Genomic DNA, 17,285 nt, shown 5'->3' on the forward strand with positions numbered 1-17,285 from the left:
TCCGATATATTCCAGTAAACAGACTTTTCAGAAGTGTTGCATTCCATCTCAAAGCTGCTCTGTGCTTTAACCGGTTTCTCATTGTTCTGAATCAAGTCAAAGGATTGCTTTCTGGACCTTGGGGAGAGGTGGAGAGTAGGAAAGATGCGGAGGTGGATAGGCTTTCACCTATGTCATAAGAGGAGAGATATTTTGACCTGTGTCAATAGAGGAGGGAGGTTTTGACCTGTGCTGAGTTCACAGTGTCACTGTCCTTTTTCAGGAGCACAAAGAACATCTCAAAGCACGCCTCAACTAATCAGCACCTCGTAGCCAATTGGAATGTCCTACTCTGTCAGTCTCTATAGAAACAGAACAGTGACGATGGCTCGGTGAAACAGCAGGTATTCTGAACACAGTGCAAGCCCAGACTCATACACTCAAAGAGGCCAGTGCTCGCTGGGATGAGAGGGGGAGGAGTGGAGTGCTTAGCAAAGTGCTCAGATACTATGCAGACACACGTAGAGCTATAAGCTCTTTCACAAATATAGAATAACTACTAATCTATGCACGGCACATATTCACACATTAGCCTGTCATATAGACCCACCTACTGTGTACACAACAAATTACAGTGGACTGGAAGCTAACTTTTATAAAACAAAGAATGAGTAGAGTTCAAGTACTATTCAACAGAGGTCAATTAGCTCAAATGTTGTCATGTGTTTTCTCTTCAACTGTATATTAAATATTCGGAAGCCAAATAGCAAAAAAACCTAAATAAACTTGGTCAGGTATCTCTGTCTGTGTCTTCAACGAGGATTGCGCTGACAAGTCCTGGTAGCTTCCATATAACTAATAATTTTATAGAATCTCTTTGTAGCTTCACTAATATTCTGATATTCTGGTAGCTTCTATATAATTAGTCATTTAATAGGATCTTAATGGTAGCTTCACTAATATTCTGATATCCTGGTAGCTTCCATATAATTAGTCATTTAATAGGATGTCTTTGGTAGCTTCACAAAAATGCTGATATCCTGGTAGCTTCCATACAATTAGTAATTTATAAGATCTCTATAGTAGCTTCACTAATATTGTGATTAGGCCCAGAGTGCCTGACGGATCTGCTGTGATGCGATTCGTCCTCTGTTATTACTGAGTGTTCCATTACACCATGTCAGAGAGAGGAGACAGATAAACACAGGTTTCTAACAGCCCCCCTGCCAGAAAGTCCAATATGAGTGTCACGAGTGCTGTCTTCAAATTCCCTGTCATAAAGGAGCCAAGGCGCAGCGTACCAGTAATTCCACATCTTTATTGAAGGAAACCGAAACCAAAACAATAAACAGGTACGCAGCAAGAAGCTTAACACACTGAGCCGTACACACACAGAAATAACAACAACCCACAAACACAGGTGGGGAACAGGCTGCCTAAGTATGATTCCTAATCAGAGACAACGATAGACAGCTGCCTCTGATTAGGAACCATACTCGGCCTAAAACAAAGAAATACAAAAACATAGAATGCCCACCCCACACCCTGACCTAACAAAATAGAGAAATAAACCGTCTCTCTCAGGTCAGGGCGTGACAATGAGACTCACCAGACAGACACTCTATGAGAATCATGATGGAATGAAAGTTTGATATCTTTTAGGATTACATTCATGTGCTAGTTTGAAAGTTTCTCAAGAGATCAGGGCATCAATATCTATCTTGGTACCTACTCAAATGAAATCCAATTGTATTTGTCACGTGCTTCATAAAAGAAATTCTAGACTAACAAAGAAAGGCTTTCTTATGGGTCCTTCCCAATAATGCAGAAAAAAAAGAAGCAATTGAAAAATATTAACATGAGGAATAAATAACAATGAGTAAAGATAACTTGGCTATATACATGGGGTAACAGTACTGAGTCAATGTGCAGGGGTACGAGGTGATTGAGGTAGATACAGCGCATTCGGAAAGTATTCAGAACCGTTGACCTTTTCCACATTTTGTTACGTTACAGCCTTTTTCTAAAATAGATTACATTAAATGACTTCCGGCGTCGGCAGAGATGGCTGCCTCGCTTCGCGTTCCTAGGAAACTACGCAGTATTTTGTTTTTTTATGTGTTATTTCTTACATTGTTACCCCAGGTAATCTTATTACATACAGTCGGGAGGAACTATTGGATATAAGAGCAATGTCAACTCACCAACATTACGACCAGGAATACGACTTTCCCGAAGCGGATCCTCTGTTTGGCCCACCACCCAGGACAATGGATTGGATCCCAGCCAGCGACCCAAAACAACGACGCCGTAGAAGGGGCAGACGGAGCGGTCTTCGGGTCAGGCTCCGTAGATGGACACATCGCGCACCGCTCCCGAGCATACTACTCGCCATTGTCCAGTCTCTTGACAACAAGGTAGACGAAATCCGTGCAAGGGTAGCATTCCAGAGAGACATCCGAGACTGTAACGTTCTTTGTTTCACGGAAACATGGCTCACTCGAGACACGCTATCGGAGTCGGTACAGCCAGCTGGTTTCTTCACACATCGCGCCGACAGAAACAAGCATCTTTCTGGTAAGAAGAAGGGTGGGGGTGTATGCCTTATGATTAACGAGACGTGGTGTGATCATAACAACATACAGGAACTCAAGTCCTTCTGTTCACCTGACTTAGAATTCCGACCACATTATCTACCTAGAGAATTATCTTCAATTATAATCACAGCCGCATATATCCCCCCCAAGCAGACACATCGATGGCCCTGAACGAACTTCATTTGACTCGATGTAAACTGGAAACCACGTATCCTGAATCTACATTTCTTGTAGGTGGGGATTTTAACAAGGCTAATCTGAAAACAAGGCTCCCTAAATTCGATCAGCATATCGATTGCGCTACCAGGGCTGGTAAAACCCTAGATCATTGTTATTCTAACTTCCGCGACGCATATAAGGCCCTCCCCTGCCCTCCTTTCGGAAAAGCTGACCACGACTCCATTTTGTTGCTTCCAGCCTATAGACAGAAACTAAAACAGGAAGCTCCCGCGCTCAGGTCTGTTCAACGCTGGTCCGACCAATCGGATTCCACGCTTCAAGATTGCTTCGATCACGTGGACTGGGATATGTTCCGCATTGCGGCGAACAACAACATTGATGAATACGCTGATTCGGTGAGCGAGTTTATTAGCAACTGCAGAAGCGATGTCATACCCAACGCGTCTATTAAAATATTCCCAAACCAGAAACCGTGGATTGATGGCAGCATTCGCGCAAAACTGAAAGCGCGAACCACTGCTTTTAATCAGGGCAAGGTGACTGGAAACATGACCGAATACAAACAGTGTAGCTATTCCCTCCGCAAGGCAACCAAACAAGCTAAGCGTCAGTATAGAGACAAAGTAGAGTCGCAATTCAACGGCACGAAAAGTATGTGGCAGGGTCTAGGGTCTACAGTCAATCATGGACTATAAAAGGAAAACCAGCCCAGTCGCGGACCAGGATGTCTTGCTCCCAGACAGACTAAACAACTTCTTTGCTCGCTTTGAGGAGAATACAGTGCCTCTGACACGGCCCGCTACCAAAACCTGCAGGCTCTCCTTCACTGCAGCCGACGTGAGCAAAACATTTAAACGTGTCAACCCTCGCAAGGCTGCAGACCCAGCCGCGTCCTCAAAGCATGCGCAGACCAGCTGGCTGGTGTATTTACGGACATATTCAATCAATCCTTATCCCAGTCTGCTGTCCCCATATGCTTCAAGAGGGCCACCATTGTTCCTGTTCCCAAGAAAGCTAAGGTAACTGAGCTAAATGACTACCGCCCCGTAGCACTCACTTCCGTCATCATGAAGTGCTTTGAGAGACTAGTGGTCTTCCTGTCTGGGTTGGTGCCTCCCCTTGGGTTGTGCCGTGGCGTAGATCTTTGTGGGCTATACTCGGCCTTGTCTCAGGATGGTAAATTGGTGGTTGAAGATATCCCTCTAGTGGTGTGGGGGCTGTGCTTTGGCAAAGCGGATGGGGTTATATCCTGCCTGTTTGGCCCTGTCCGGGGTATCATAGGATGGGGGCACAGTGTCTCCTGACCCCTCCTGTCTCAGCCTCCAGTATTTATGCTGCAGTAGTTTATGTGTCGGGGGGCTAGGGTTATATCTGGAGTATTTCTCCTGTCTTATCCGGTGTCCTGTGTGAATTTAAGTATGCTATCTCTAATTCTCTCTTTCTTTCTTTCTCTCTCTCGGAGGACCTGAGCCCTAGGACCATGCATCAGGACTACCTGGCCTGATGACTCCTTGCTGTCCCCAGTCCACCTGGCCGTGCTGCTGCTCCAGTTTCAATTGTTCTGCCTGCGGCTATGGAACCCTGACCTGTTCACCGGACGTGCTACCTGTCCCAGACCTGCTGTTTTCAACTCTCTAGAGACAGCAGGAGCGGTAGAGATACTCTGAATGATCGGCTATGAAAAGCCAACTGACATTTACTCTTGAGGTGCTGACTTGTTGCACCCTCGACAACTACTGTGATTGTTATAATTTGACCATGCTGGTCATTAATGAATATTTGAACATCTTGGCTATGTTCTGTTAGAATCTCCATCCAGCACAGCCAGAAGAGGACTGGCCACCCCTCATAGCCTGGTTCCTCTCTAGGTTTCTTCCTAGGTTTTGGCCTTTCTAGGGAGTTTTTCCTTGCCACCATGCTTCTACAACTGCATTGCTTGCTGTTTGTTTTTTTTGGCTGGGTTTCTGTTCAGCACTTTGAGATATCAGCTGATGTAAGAAACGCTATATAAATACACCCTACCTGACACCCTAGACCCACTCCAATTTGCTTACCGCCCCAATAGGTCCACAGACGATGCAATCGCAATCACACTGCACACTGCCCTAACCCATCTGGACAAGAGGAATACCTATGTGAGAATGCTGTTCATCGACTACAGCTCAGCATTTAACACCATAGTACCCTCCAAACTCTTCATCAAGCTCGAGACCCTGGGTCTCGACCCCGCCCTGTGCAACTGGGTCCTGGACTTCCTGACGGGCCGCCCCCAGGTGGTGAGGGAAGGTAACAACATCTCCACCCCGCTGATCCTCAACACTGGGGCCCCACAAGGGTGCGTTCTCAGCCCTCTCCTGTACTCCCTGTACACCCACGACTGCGTGGCCATGCATGCCTCCAACTCAATCATCAAAGCAGGGACGAGAGACTGAAAAACAGCTTCTATCTCAAGGCCATCAGACTGTTAAACAGCCATCACTAACATTGAGTGGCTGCTGCCAACATACTGACTCAACTCCAACCACTTTAATAATGGAAAAATGTATGTAATAAATGTATCACTAGCCAATTTAAACAATGCCACTTCGTATAATACCCTACATTACTCATCTCATATGTATATACTGTACTCTATACCATCTACTGCATCTTGCCATCTTGATGTAATGTATCACTAGCCACTTTAAACAATGCCACTTTTATATGTTTACATACCCTACATTACTCATCTTATATGTATATACTGTACTCTATACCATCCACTGCATCTTGCCTACGCCGTTCTATACCATCACTCATTCATATATTTTTTTATGTACATATTGTTATTCATTCCTTTACACTTGTGTGTATAAGGTAATTGTTGTGAAATTGTTAGGTTAGATTACTCGTTGGACATTACTGCATTGTCGGAACTAGAAGCACAAGCATTTCGCTACACTTGCATTAACATCTGCTAACCATGTGTATGTGACAAATAAAATTTGATTTGATGTATTTTTTCCCCCTCATCAATCTACACATGATACCCCATAAAAACAAAGCAAAAACAGTTTTTTATTTTATTTTACAAAATGTTACAAATTGTACTTATTTACATAAGTATTCAGGCCCTTTGCTATGAGACTCGAAATTGAGCTGAGGTGCATCCTGTTTCCATTGATCATCTTTGAGATGTTTCTACAACTTGATTGGAGTTCACCTGTGGGAAATTCAATTGATTGGACATGATTTAGAAAGGATAAGGTCCCACAGATTTGGACCTGTCTATATAAGGTCCCACAGTTGACAGTGCATGTCAGAGCAAAAACCAAGCCATGAGGTCAAAGGAATTGTCCGTAGAGCTCCGAGACAAGATTGTGTCAAGGCACAGATCTGGGGAAGGGTACAAAAATAATCTGCAAAATTGAAAGTCCCCAGGAACACAGTGGCCTCCATCATTCATAAAAAAGAAGTTTGGAACCACCAAGACCCTTCCTAGAGCTGGCCACCCGGCCAAACTGAGCAATCGGGGGAGAAGGGCCTTGGTCAGGGAGGTGACCAAGAACCCAATTGTCACGCTGACAGAGCTCCAGAGTTCCTCTGTGGAGATGGGAAAACCTTCCAGAAGGAAAAACCATCTCTGCAGCACTCCACCAATCAGGCCTTTATGGTAGAGAGGCCAGACGGAAGTCACTCCTCAGTAAAAGGCACATGCCAGCCCGCTTGGAGTTTGTCAAAAGGCACCTAAAGGACTCAGACCATGAGAAACAAGATTCTCTGGTCTGATGAAACCAAGATTGAACTCTTTGGCCTGAATGCCAAGCATCACGTCTGGAGGAAACCTGGCACCATCCCTACGGGGAAGCATTGTGGTGGCAGCATCATGCTGTGGGGATGTTTTTCAGCGGCAGGGACTGGGAGACTAGTCAGGATCGAGGGAAAGATGAACGGAGCAAAGTACAGAGAGATCCTTGATGAAAACCTTCTCCAGAGCGCTTAGGACCTCAAACTGGGATGAAGGTTCCCTTCCAACCGGACAACGACACTAATTACACAGCGATGACAACGTGTGGCTTTGGGACAAGTCTCTAAATGTCCTTGAGTGGCCCAGCCAGAGCCCGGACTTGAACCCGATCGAACGTCACTGGAGAGACCTGAAAATACCTGTGCAGTGACACTCCCCATCCAACCTGACAGAGCTTGAGAGGATCTGCAGAGAAGAATGGGAGAAACTCCCCAAATACAGATGTGCCAAGCTTGTAGCGTCATACCCAAGAAGACCCGATGCTGTAATCGCTGCCAAAGGTGCTTCAACAAAGTACTGAGTAAGGTAAATAAAATATTTCCGTTTTTTATTTTTTATACATTTGCACACATGACACAAGTAATTTTTCCAACAATTCTTTACAGACAGATTATTTCACTGTATCACAATTCCAGTGGGTCAGAAGTTTACATACACTAAGTTGACTGTGCCTTTAAACAGCTTGGACAATTCCAGAAAATGATGTCATGGCTTTAGAAGCTTATGTTAATTGCTGTCAATAGGCTAATTGACAGCATTTGGGTCAATTGGAGGTGTACCTGTGGATGTATTTCTAGACCTAACTTCAACCTCAGTGCCTCTTTGCTTGACATCATGTGAAAATTAAAAGAAATCAGCCAAGACCTCAGAGAAAAAATTGTAGACCTCCACAAGTCTGGAGCAATTTCCAAACGCCTGAAGGTACCACGTTCATCTGTACAAACAATAGTACGCAAGTATAAACACCATGGGACCACGCAGCCGTCATACCGCTCAGGAAGGAGACTCATTCTGTCTCCTAGAGATGAATATACTTTGGTGCGAAAAGTGCAAATCAATCCCAGAACAACAGCAAAGGACCTTGTGAAGATGCTGGAGGAAACAAGTACAAAAGTACCTATATCCACATTAAAACGAGTCCTATATCGACATAACCTGAAAGGCCGCTCAGCAAGGAAGAAGCCTCTGCTCCAAAACTGCCATAAAAAAAGCCCAACTATGGTTTGCAACTGCACATGGAGACAAAGATCGTACTTTTTGGAGAAATGTCCTCTGGTCTGATGAAACAAAAATAGAGCTGTTTGGCCATAATGACCATCATTATGTTTGGAGGAAAAAGGGGAGGCTTGCAAGCCGAAGAACACCATCCCAACCGTGAAGCACAGGGGTGGCAGCATCATGTTGTGGGGGTGCTTGCTGCCACCCTTTTTGTGCTTGCTGCCACTTCTCAAAATAGATGGCATCATGAGGTAGGAAAATTATGTGGATATATTGAAGCAACGTCTCAAGACATCAGTCAGGAAGTTAAAGCTTGGTCGCAAATCAGTCTTCCAAATGGACATTGACCCCAAGCATACTTCCAAAGTTGTGGCAAAATGGCGTAAGGACGACAGAGTCAAGGTATTGAAGTGGCCATTACAGGCCTTGACATCAATCCTATAGAAAATGTGTGGGCAGAACTGAAAAAGCTTGTGCAAGCAAGGAGGTCTACAAACCTGACTCAGTTACACCAGCTCTGTCAGGAGGAATGGGCCAAAATTCACCCAACTTATTGTGGGAAGCTTGTGGAAGGCTACCCGAAACCTTGACCCAAGTGAAATCATTTAAAGGCAATGCTACCAAATACTAAATTAGTATATGTAAACTTCTGACCCACTGGGAATGTGATGAAAGAAATAAAAGCTGAAATAAATCATTCTCTCTACTATTATTCTGACATTTCACATTCTTAAAATAAAGTGGTGATCCTAACTGACCTAAGATAGGGAATTTTTACTAGAATTAAATGTTAGGAATTGTGATAAACTGAGTTTAAATGTATTTGGCTAAGGTGTATGTAAACTTCCGACTTCAACTGTAGGTATGAATAAAGTGATGGGATAGATAATAAACAGTAACAGCAGCATATGTGATGAGTCAAAAGTCCAGAAAAAAAATATGAAAATGTATGCACTCACTACTGTAAGTTGCTCTGGATAAGAGCATCTGCTAAATGACTAAAATGTCAAATATAAATGTGAAAGAGTTAGTGCAAAAAGGATAAAAAGAGATGTTCCATGTAACTATTGGTTAATTATTGAACTAACTATTTAGCAGTCTAATAGCTTGGAGGTAGAAGCTGTTCATGGTCCTATTGGTTCCAGACTTGGTACATCTTGCTGTTCTTTGCATTCGTAGTCAATTTCCAAATCAGTGTGAGAAAAGAAAAGAGATAGGAAAGCAAAGTTCTAAATGTGAGACTGCATAATGTGCAAATATAGATTGTGAATGTTCTAGAGTAAAATTGCAATTGGTTTATAATGATGGTATATACTCTACAAAATATCAAATTGACCTTTTTGGATTAATGTCCCAACTTGCCAACAGCATCTAAAGAGGACTGATAACAAGATTACCACACACACACACACACACACACACACACACACACACACACACACACACACACACACACACACACACACACACACACACACACACACACACACACACACACACACACACACACACATACACACACACACACACACATACACAAACCTATTCACTGAGGGTGCACCTCATTTTCCTTGTGAGAGATAGCCTATTTGTATTTCAGCCGCCACATCTTGAAATCTGCATCCAAATGGATAGTGAAATATTTATGCTGCAAAATGACGGCACTTTTCATTGTCAATTTACTGCGACATAAAAGTGCATTTGATGGCTGGTGCATTCCTGCTCGGGCGAGTCAGAACAGACTCACTAAACGAGGCATCAGATTTCCATCAGTAGCTGGGATAGAGAGAGGAGGAGAAAGGGGAGCGAGGGGAAAACGAGGGGACAGAGAAAAAGACAAAGAGGGGAGAAAGAGGGAAGAGAGAGGAGGACAGAGGAAAGAGGGATAGAGATGAAAGAGAAAGGAGGAGAGAGGGGCAAATGCAGCAGCAGGGGTCCAGGTTAAAGACTATGGACAGGGCAGAGCCCCCATAAGCCCAGTAGTCTTGAAAACCCTACCCTAGGCAACAGTGATTAGGGTCTGGTTTCAATGACGGATTCTTTTGGCAACTTCCATAAGCGAAGACAGACAACTCTCCCAACAAACCACGTGGCAGACAAGCCAGAACTACGCAGTTTGCAGGCAAAACCTTTGCAGTGGTTTTAGTGACGGTAGTTGACACAAACTAGCCACTCATTAAAAATGACCTCTGTGATCTCCATCTTGCTAGTTAATATTTTGTATTTGATTAATCCGGATAAGGTAGTGACGTAGGCAGTGAGTAGTTCTTCTATGCCAAAAGAGTCCATCGTTGAAACCAGACTCTAGTCACTGTGGCATATGGTCAGGTTTTCTAGACTATAAGCCCAGCCCTTAAACGATCTTAACACCATTATAAAACCAAACCCTAAAGCTAAATATCAAATGCCTCCAAACCAAATTCCATGCTTAGACACTTTGTGATCTGACTAATTATTCCTGAGTGGACTTGTTTAATGATGTTGAAGGTGTGGTTTTGGATTAGGTCTTCTCTATTCAAGCCTATTGTAATGGAAGACCTAGAAGATTCAGATAGAGTTACCATGTATTGTCCTTTCATTAAGAAAATATTTTTGCCATGGCCCCTTAAACCCTTTAACTGGCACACCATGAATAAAATATTTTTTTAAATTATTGTTCTGCAAAATATGTAGAACAGTAAGCATGGTACTTGTTTTGGAGGCACTTGACATTTAGCTTTAGGGTTGATGTTTATACTGGTGGTTAGATTGTTGGGAGAGTTCTCAGTACTGGCCATAATGAATAATGTTAGTTTGCATGACTTCAACTTTGATAGATAACGCATCGCAAACACCTCAGCCAGCCGGTTGAGTTGCCCAATTAAAGTAAACTAATCTTGTATTGTAATTTGCATAGACTTTCAAACAAACTTGTAATTACCCATTTTATACACAATTAGTAGAAAAAAAATAGGCTTGGTTTTGCTCACTTTCCCTTCCGGGTTTTCTACCCTCTTTTAATGGGTGTTTAAAAAATGTGGAGTCTGATAATGATCATTTTACTAAATGGTATTGGCTGAGATGATAAAATATGCATATGTTTAATTTAATTTAATTTAAAATTGGTTGTCAAACTTCTCTCAATCGCCCGGTTGAGCTGCCTGTTAAAGGGTAACAGGATAGCCTCATCTAAAAGAACTGCAGTACATCACTCATTACATAACTATTCAATTGGTATGATTTTCTTAGTACACAGTATCTAAAAGATCTAGACACTACTTTCTTACACAGTGCACTTTTACATATCAGCGTGTGGCTTCAGAGTGATAGAGAGGCTTTACATAAGCCATTCTCAGTACTCACTGCCTGAAGGGCTCTGCTCACATTCTTTCCTGACTGTAGCATGTTCAGACACAGCCTTTACTTTGGAGGGAGCTGCCTTCATGGCATGGCAGTGCTGAAATCCACCATCTCCTCAGTCCTCACATCTCGTTCTCTTTTGTTCTCTCTTTCTTTCTCACAAACACACACACACACACACATCTCTCTCGCTCACTCTCTGTGGGTCTGTGGGTCAGTGCTCTCCCGAAATCAACTGAATAACAAACACCTTCCTTCCAGGCTTTCAATGAATCCTGCTTGTTATTTGAAGAGAAATAAGCCACCCAAACACTGAACACTGTTGCTAAGACACATCATGTTCTATTGACCAACATGTCAACTAGTTCTGAATCATTACTATACAGTAACAACGTGTCCTCCTCATCACTCCTCATCACTCCTCATCACTCCTCACCAGGCACTGCTATCAATGGCTGTGTTCCCTTGCCACTGACCAGGCTGTTCAATGAAAATTCTAAAATCTTCATCCCTAAACTCTGTCAAGCTTCCTCTGGACAAGTAAACAACTCCCCAAATAAAACAGATTTTCTCTGGAAACATTGATGGATGTAGGAGTTGATCAATATTCTGTTTGGTCTATTCTGTGGTGCTCCAAAACAAAGGTTGCTAAAAGGACAAAGAGCTGATGACACCTTGGGGTTAACTTCTGACCCTTATACAGCGTCAGTCTGTGGTAGGATGTTGACCTAAGCATGGAGAAATGTCAATCTATTGTTATTAGCCTCACAACTCACAAACATGAGTGGGTTCAACCGAATGGGATCGTTTAAACAGCCATAGGAGGAATGTGAAATTGCCAAGCCATCTCAATCTAAACACTAACCTTCTACTTTACTTTAACTTCTACTCTGCCTTCTAATGAGAACTTGTTCTCAACTAGCCTACCTGGTTAAATAAAGGTCAAATAAAAAATGTACAAATTCATTTAGGTGACTACGCAGCACAACTTAATGTGTGACGTCACAAGCTGTATTATCAGCCATGGGGTTGATATGAAAGCAGGATTTACTCATATTTTTCTAGCTTACCCATGATATGCACATCATGAAAAAGTTTCTCCTATATGTAATGCAACCCTTCTTGTCAAAATGCTCTACAAAGCTGTTCGTTCTATAGGCAACACTGTTCTGCTGACTTTTATGAGTATGTAAGTTCCTTCGACACCACAGTTACCATCCATTTGCATACCTCCACCCCCTATGGTAACACCTGAGCTATTTTATCTAATTTGATCTGGGACGACTCTCCAAAGTTACAGAATCATCACTGAGGTCATCAAGAGAGGGGGAAAGCAAAGGCCCAACCTCAGTGTCTGTCCACTGACCAATGCCTTGCTTCTATACACCATGTAGTTCTATTCTGTTGTCCTGTGAACTATTTGTTCTTGTGGTAAAAAGCGAGACAGAGTTATCTCTAATCGGAGAGTATTTACAGGCTCCTTTTTCACCTGTCACTTCTCGCTCCTCGAGATTACCCTGAAAAAGCGCCAGTATGCATCCCAAATGGCCCCTTTCCCCTATGTAGTGCACTACTTTTGACCAGGACCCATAAGGCTGTCCCTGTCCAGGCCTATCAGGCCCACACACTACCCCAGAGTGTGCCTGTCTGAGGAGAACAACAACAGCCCATAACTCAAAGATATTGGTGTCCTTGTCAATAAAATCACATAAAAAGAAGATTGGTCTCAAATGAATGTGGTCTCTCAAGAGAAATATATAGTCAGCTGAGGCTTGGTGCATATAGAACTCAGGAATGTGTTAGAACTGTCCCCCTCCTCCTCCATCGCTCCCTCCTCCCTCTTCCATCCCCCTGTGCTCCCCCTGTTCCCACCATTGTCTGGGGGTGGAATTCCTTTCAGGGAGCCACAGCCCTTTAAGAGTGAGGGATGTTGTCAGGTGTCGCCCCTTTTCACTAAGTCTGAGAGGAGTAGTTAGAGCTGTACAGTTCGCTGTTAATGTTAACAAGAAGTTGCCAGAATGTTCTATATTTCTATCAAGTTAGTTGCTGCTGAAATTGAAAAGTTATTAAACTGGACATTACAATAAACCAAAGCCTGCATGAAAAAGAACTCTATTGTTGAATTAGTATGTTAATATCCCATTTATATGTGGATTATAGTAATTCTAGGGGATAAATGCCACTAAGCGTTTGAACAGTCATGGTTGTCGTTAATTACGACGACACAAATTATTCCTTTTAACAAACCCTATGCAATTATCTCTCCAATTTTGCTATGAGAATTCATACGGGTATAGAGAAGCCGTGGATTACAACACAAAAGAACCAGTTTAATGAGGAGAGTGATATAATCTGATGGGAAGGAGCAGAATGAGCAGAGTTTCAGCAGCACATTACTACGATGAGTAAAGCTCTAGATTACTACGATGAGTAAAGCTCTAGATTACAATGATGAGCAGAGCTCTACATTACGACTGTACGATGAGCAGAGCTCTACATTACTACGTTGAACAGAGCTCTACATTACTATGATGAGCAGAGCTCTACATTACTACGATAAGCAGAGCTCTACATTACAACGCTGAGCAGAGCTCTACATTACAACGATGAGCAGAGCTCTACATTACTACGATAAGCAGAGCTCTACATTACAACGCTGAGCAGAGCTCTACATTACAACGATGAGCAGAGCTCTACATTACTATGATAAGCAGAGCTCTACATTACTACGATAAACAAAGCTCTACATTACTACGATGAGCAGAGCTCTACAATAATACGATGACATTACCATGATGAACAGTGCTCTACATTACTACGACGAGCAGAGCTCTACATTACTACAAACAACAAAGCTCTACATTACGACAATGAGCAGAGCTCTACATTATGATAAACAAAGCTCTACAGTAGTACGATGAGCAGAGCTCTACATTACTACGATGACATTACCATGATGAACAGTGCTCTACATTACTACAATGAACAAAGCTCTACATTACTACAATGAACAAAGCTCTACATTACTACGATGAACAGTGCTCTACATTACTACAATGAGCAGAGCTCAACATTACTACAATGAGCAGAGCTCTACATCACTGCGATGAGCAGAGCTCTACATTACTACAATGAACAGAGCTCTACATTACTACAATGAACAGAGCTCTACATTACTACAATGAACAAAGCTCTACATTACTACAATGAACAAAGCTCTACATTACTATGATGAGCAGAGCTCTACATTACTACGATGAGCAGAGCTCTACATTACTACAATGAACAAAGCTCTACATTACTATGATGAGCAGAGCTCTACATTACTATGATGAGCAGAGCTCTACATTACTATGATGAGCAGAGCTCTACATTACTACGATGAACAGAGCTCTACATTACTACGATGAGCAGAGCTCTACATTACTACAATGAGCAGAGCTCTACATTACTACAATGAACAAAGCTCTACATTACTACGATGAGCAGAGCTCTACATTACTATGATGAGCAGAGCTCTACATTACTACGATGAACAGAGCTCTACATTACTATGATGAGCAGAGCTCTACATTACTACGATGAGCAGAGCTCTACATTACTACAATGAACAAAGCTCTACATTACTACGATGAACAGAGCTCTACATTACTATGATGAGCAGAGCTCTACATTACTACAATGAACAAAGCTCTACATTACTACGATGAACAGAGCTCTACATTACTATGATGAGCAGAGCTCTACATTACTACAATGAGCAGAGCTCTACATTACTACGATGCACAAACCGAACCGATCAAATATATGGCCCTAAGCCCTGGGTACTATTCATTCAATGTTCAATACAATGTCTCAATTTTCCATTTTTTTATGAAAGATTCCAGGAATCCAGAAGTGTAGCATACTGAGAATAGACTGTAAAACAATACCACATAGAAGGGTGTGGCTCCTCTATAGCGGAGAGGGGGGGGGTAGGCCTTATTTGGGGGGCTGATATCCCATTGGTCGATGCTGGGCCTCTAAAATAGCGTTACCTGAGTCAGGTAGAGAAGTAAAGTCAGTCTGAAGAAAGTTTATATTTTGTTCCATTGGTAATGTCACTTTTGTATTCAGTTTCTGTTTGCATCTGTTTGTGTGAGAAGATTTTGGGCTGTTCTCTAACTAATTTCATCATTTGATTTTCGCTTCTGCATTCACCTGCAGAAGGTGTGGACTAAAACACCAGCAAGGTGAGTGAGGTGAGTGAAATATCTATATCAATTAGCAATGTTGAAAGTGTGAAAAGTCTTAAAAGCTCCTCCATGCTATTTCAATCTTGTTTTTATCTGGAAGTAGAGTAGAATTGTAAAATAATTTGTTTGCAGATATCTTCATAATCATAGCAGGATCATGGATTTAATGCAATTCAATGCTGTGGAGAAATAACATATTTTTATGGAATAACAGCTCATTAGAAATCAGAAAGGAGGTGACTGAAAACATTAAGAACCTAATAAAAATGTGATACTAATCTAACAATCTCCATGTAATTAACAAAAATTGTACATTAGAACCTGGGAAGGAGTTGTTTGTCATGTAGGTGTGTGTGTGTGTGTGTGTGTGTGTGTGTGTGTGTGTGTGTGTGTGTGTGTGTGTGTGTGTGTGTCTGTCTGTGTGTGTGTATGGGTGTGTGCGTGTTTGTGTGTGGGTGTGTGTGTGTATGGGTGTGTGCGTGTTTGTGTGTGTGGGAGGGAGGGAGGGGGATCAGTATCAAAACTCCTAAGCTGGTGTGCGAAGCAGTAGAGGGACGGTGATGGTGTTGAGGGTGTTTGGTTTCCTCAGGAGGGGGCTCTGGGGCAGCGGTGGTGGGGAGCGCCTTGGAGGTGGCAGGGCTTTGTGAGAGATGACAGATCCATCCAGAGCAAGCACTCAGGCAGGCCTGTGATTGTGTGCCAGAAAGAGGCCAGGTTCTGCTCCTTGCACGCCTTGAGCCCTGGAGCTCTAGAGCAGTTACAGGGCAGGTCTGGCCTCGCTCTAGATCAGACTCAGGCTGATAGGGAGAGGCCAAATTACACTCCCTGCACTGCTCTGCTCCATTCCCTTTCCCTGCCACCCCCACACCCTCACCCCCTTCACCCCAACCCCCCTACACCTACTGATTGGAGTCATAAATCACTCAGGGCTCTACATGCAGCAGCTCCCAGGTGCCAGGCCAAGCTTTCCAACCCTCTAATATCAGCGTTTGTGCATAATCCAGAAGTGAGAAAGGGTGTGTTGCTGCAGTTTTGTTCTCCATAATAGGAGAGAGGGAGGGATAATGAAATGTGTTAACTAGCCTAAACAAAGTTACTTCTATTGTTCATTTGACACAACTTTTGTTTATTTTGTTTCAGACTGCTGCTGGAGCCCTACTGTATCTCCAAGAACATTCTGTGCATTCTATCCTTCATTCCACCGGAGTCTGTGCCTTTATCCAAACAGATTTCAGTGACGTGAAGTGTAAGAGACATGGAACTCGAACCTCACAACCTAACTGAGCAATTGAGTCAATTTCCAAAGTGCTGCTGCAAGAAAAGTAATAAGTAATAAGTCTAATCATTTACACCTAACAATATCAATGGAAAACACGGATTGTGTATTATTGATCGTGCTCTGGGAGGAATGTCATTGCACTTTACAACAACTACTGATGTAAAAGGGGCTTTATAAATGCATTTGGTTGATTGATTGCTAATTTAATGTTCATCATAAATGTAAATGTTTTGCAATCTGATTAAAATTCGTATTCCATATCTTTGTTTGCTGAATGGCCTAAATATATTTAGTCTCTGATCCTGTCCTTTTTGCAAGAGCTACTCAAATACTAAACATTTCCACAAATTTACATTCAGCGAATTACAGCACCCACGCACTTTGGTGTAACACACCAGATCTCAATGCCACAACATGTTTTTTCATCAGCTGATGTGGACCATCTGAGACCAGCCCACACACAAACACACAATGCTAAAGTTCAGCCAATGAAGTTGAGCTGAGAGGCCTCAGAGTAACTGATTAGTTCTATTATCTATTCAGTATGTGCTACCCAGACTAACTTTCCTGCAAAACAATGATTACAAATGTATCGCTACTTGAGATTCATCTCTGTTGAATGCCAACTGGCACCCTGATTTCTGCGTAGTGCACTACTTTTGACAGTAGCC

At 42.7% G+C, this 17,285-nt stretch overlaps 1 long non-coding RNA gene across 1 annotated transcript; it reads left to right on the top strand.

The window, feature by feature from the left end:
* Nucleotides 1-15,039: 15,039 nt before the first annotated feature.
* LOC115165646 (uncharacterized) lies at nucleotides 15,040-16,874 on the top strand. Its single transcript, XR_003870214.1, has 2 exons — nucleotides 15,040-15,341; nucleotides 16,476-16,874. It is a non-coding gene; the product is annotated as an uncharacterized LOC115165646 (long non-coding RNA).
* The last annotated feature ends 411 nt before the right edge of the window (nucleotides 16,875-17,285 follow it).

The sequence above is a fragment of the Salmo trutta genome, chromosome 28, assembly GCF_901001165.1.
Source record: "Salmo trutta chromosome 28, fSalTru1.1, whole genome shotgun sequence".
In the NCBI taxonomy this organism is placed as follows: Eukaryota; Metazoa; Chordata; class Actinopteri; order Salmoniformes; family Salmonidae; genus Salmo; species Salmo trutta.